The following is a 2,696-nucleotide window of genomic DNA, read 5'->3' as shown; positions in this document are numbered from 1 at the left end:
TCGAGACAAAAAGATAAAGCTAAGTTCACACGGGACAAAGAGATTTAGGAACAGATCTATCTGTTGTGCCGTCTTTCTCACAGAGAAGTTTCACCTTATTCCATTGTTGCAGATTGTGTTACAAGAGCAAGTTTCCCTTTTCGATTCCACTCTTGGGGAATTTTCCTCACTAGCCTTGCTTTGACTAATAACATGTAACATTGGCATACTATACAAATTTTTTACTTTTTCATTATGTTAGAAAAATCTAAAACGATAGAATTTAATGGAAATTTGACAAGTAGAGTGTTTGTACAGAAGTAACTCCGCGATAAATACACATCTGACAGAAATTCTCGTTGGTAGTCTTATGGGTATAACACGTCTGTTTTTCTAATTAAAAAAAAAATACATATAATTAATTCTATCGTAGGCATGGAAGAACGAAATTTTCTGGTGTGCGAAAAATCTATCCATTTTCCTCCTGTACTTAGACTAGTATTCATTTTACTACTCCAAAAGGAAGAACTACAAAGTGGGTTCTGAAAGGATTTGAACTCAGAACGCGAAGAGATAATGCTACCTTTATACTTTCTGTGTACTAGTATGTACATTACTCTTGTCAACGTGTTACAAAAAATTATGTCGTGCATATGTACATTATATAGCACTAAAACTATAAATTAATTTCACAAGACTCGAAGCAAAGTTTTGTAACAGATGGTTGTCTAAATTTAAATGTGTTAAAATACATTATTCATACTTAATGCCATGTATTTACTGTATCACTATATCCGCAATGCGCAAACCACAAATCCTAAAATCTAGCTGAACCTTTCATTTTTTTTTTCTTTTCTTACCCGGATTTCAGATCAACAGGCATCCATGTTTGACTGATTAGAGGAGGTGAGTCAATTCTAAGAGAAAGAAGACCGAGGGTGTGGAGAATCAATCCCTGCATTTTACTTGCACTATAAATCATCGCGGCCCGAAACATGAAAGACATGAAAGTTAATCTTGGTGGTGTTTGAACTCAGAACAGCACTGAGCTGGAATATGTATCACCGAACACTCTACCGACTTAACTACTGGCCGCCTCAGTATACTAATGATTGTTATTCTATCAGTACAAACTGTAGAGACAGCTGACATAAGAGATACCTCAGGATTATTACCACAAACATTAAGTCTGCTTCCATAATGGACAATTGTTTATGTAATCTATGAAGTAGAATTTCCTATTTATTAATCACAGTATTTCCTCTCAATTGTTTATCTAAAGGTGTTCAAGAAACTCCATCTGGCTGATAATTTCACTCGCTCACATATTATATGCACAAGGTTATATACATGTATCCATACATTTCTACTATTGCGTTCTGATATACAGAGTAATTTATGTACCTGTTGGTTTCATATAAATGTATCTACAGAAATTATATAACGATGTTAAATATATATACACATAGATATTAATTATGTCCTTCACAACTTACAGTTAGGTTAGCAATTATCATTACATGTGAACACACATACATTTGCAGACAAAATACTTAATCATATTTTTTAAAAAATTAGACACAGACATATGTAAATAAACATAAACATGTATTGCAGTGCAGTACTAGTTTTCACTTACCCTCTCATTCTCCCTCTCTCTCTTTCTCTTTCTCTTTCCCTACCCTATCGCTACTTATCTACACAAAATACATATCTATCTATCTATCTATCTATCTATCGATCTATCTATCTATCTATCTATCTATCTATCTATCTATCTATCTATCTCTCTCTCTCTCTCTCTCTCTCTCTCTCTCTCTTTCTCTCTCTCTCTCTCTCTATATATATATATCGAATTGTTAGCTAGCAACAGATTGGTGGTTTATATCTATCTCTTATTACATACTCATATACACTTGTACAAACACATACAAACACACGCACCCACACGTACACACACACACACACTAACACACAAACATACACACAACCACACGAGATTTTCCCAAAAGTAAAGTAACGGAGTCATAGCTATTTTATTAATTGACATAGGTTGTTTAAATAGCATATATTGGTAGAGAAGCTCTTAATCTGTAGTAATTCTTTAACCTCTGTTTTTTATTTTTTTATTGTGGCCAAATAATGGCTTCTAAACAGAAGCAACGTGCCGTCATTAGGTTGTTAACGAAGGAAGGATGGAAGACGGCTTGACATTCACATCAATCTGCAAGTTGTTTACGGAGATTGACATAATTGACGAAAGAATTTGGTACAAAAGTGTACAGACAGATGAAGAAGTTTGAAGAAAGGGACCCCAGCATTGAGTACACACTACGACACTCAGGGAGACTATCAGCTGCGATCACTGACACGAATTACCAGCGAGTGGATAAACTGATATGCGCGGACAGATGAGGCACAATTCATGAGGTAAAACTGGACTATGGCAATAATGAATTACAGAAAATGGTGGAAGACTTTGGGTATCGGAAAGTGTGTGTAAAGCGGCTACTTCGACAGTTGACGCCTGACTGGAAGGAGAGAAGGGTGGCAGTCTACTCTGCTAGAAGCGTTTGAACCCAATAAAAGCATGTTTTCATTTCTTAATTATATATATGTTTGATTGAATTCTCGACATGTACTGTAAATCGTGTGATTCATCGACTCCATCACTGTAATTGATGCCAGATTTCTTAATTCTTAGCACCAAGATCGAT

At 35.2% G+C, this 2,696-nt stretch overlaps 1 long non-coding RNA gene across 1 annotated transcript; it reads left to right on the top strand.

The window, feature by feature from the left end:
• The first annotated feature begins 693 nt into the window (after positions 1–693).
• On the top strand, positions 694–2,586 carry LOC128248854 (uncharacterized). The gene is made up of 2 exons (XR_008264978.2): positions 694–885; positions 2,137–2,586. It is a non-coding gene; the product is annotated as an uncharacterized LOC128248854 (long non-coding RNA).
• Positions 2,587–2,696: the final 110 nt, after the last annotated feature.

This window comes from Octopus bimaculoides, chromosome 10 (assembly GCF_046866305.1).
Source record: "Octopus bimaculoides isolate indiv1 chromosome 10, ASM4686630v1, whole genome shotgun sequence".
Taxonomy (NCBI): Eukaryota; Metazoa; Mollusca; class Cephalopoda; order Octopoda; family Octopodidae; genus Octopus; species Octopus bimaculoides.
The sequence above is the reverse complement of the archived record's forward strand: the minus strand, read 5'-3'. Positions and strand labels throughout refer to the sequence as shown.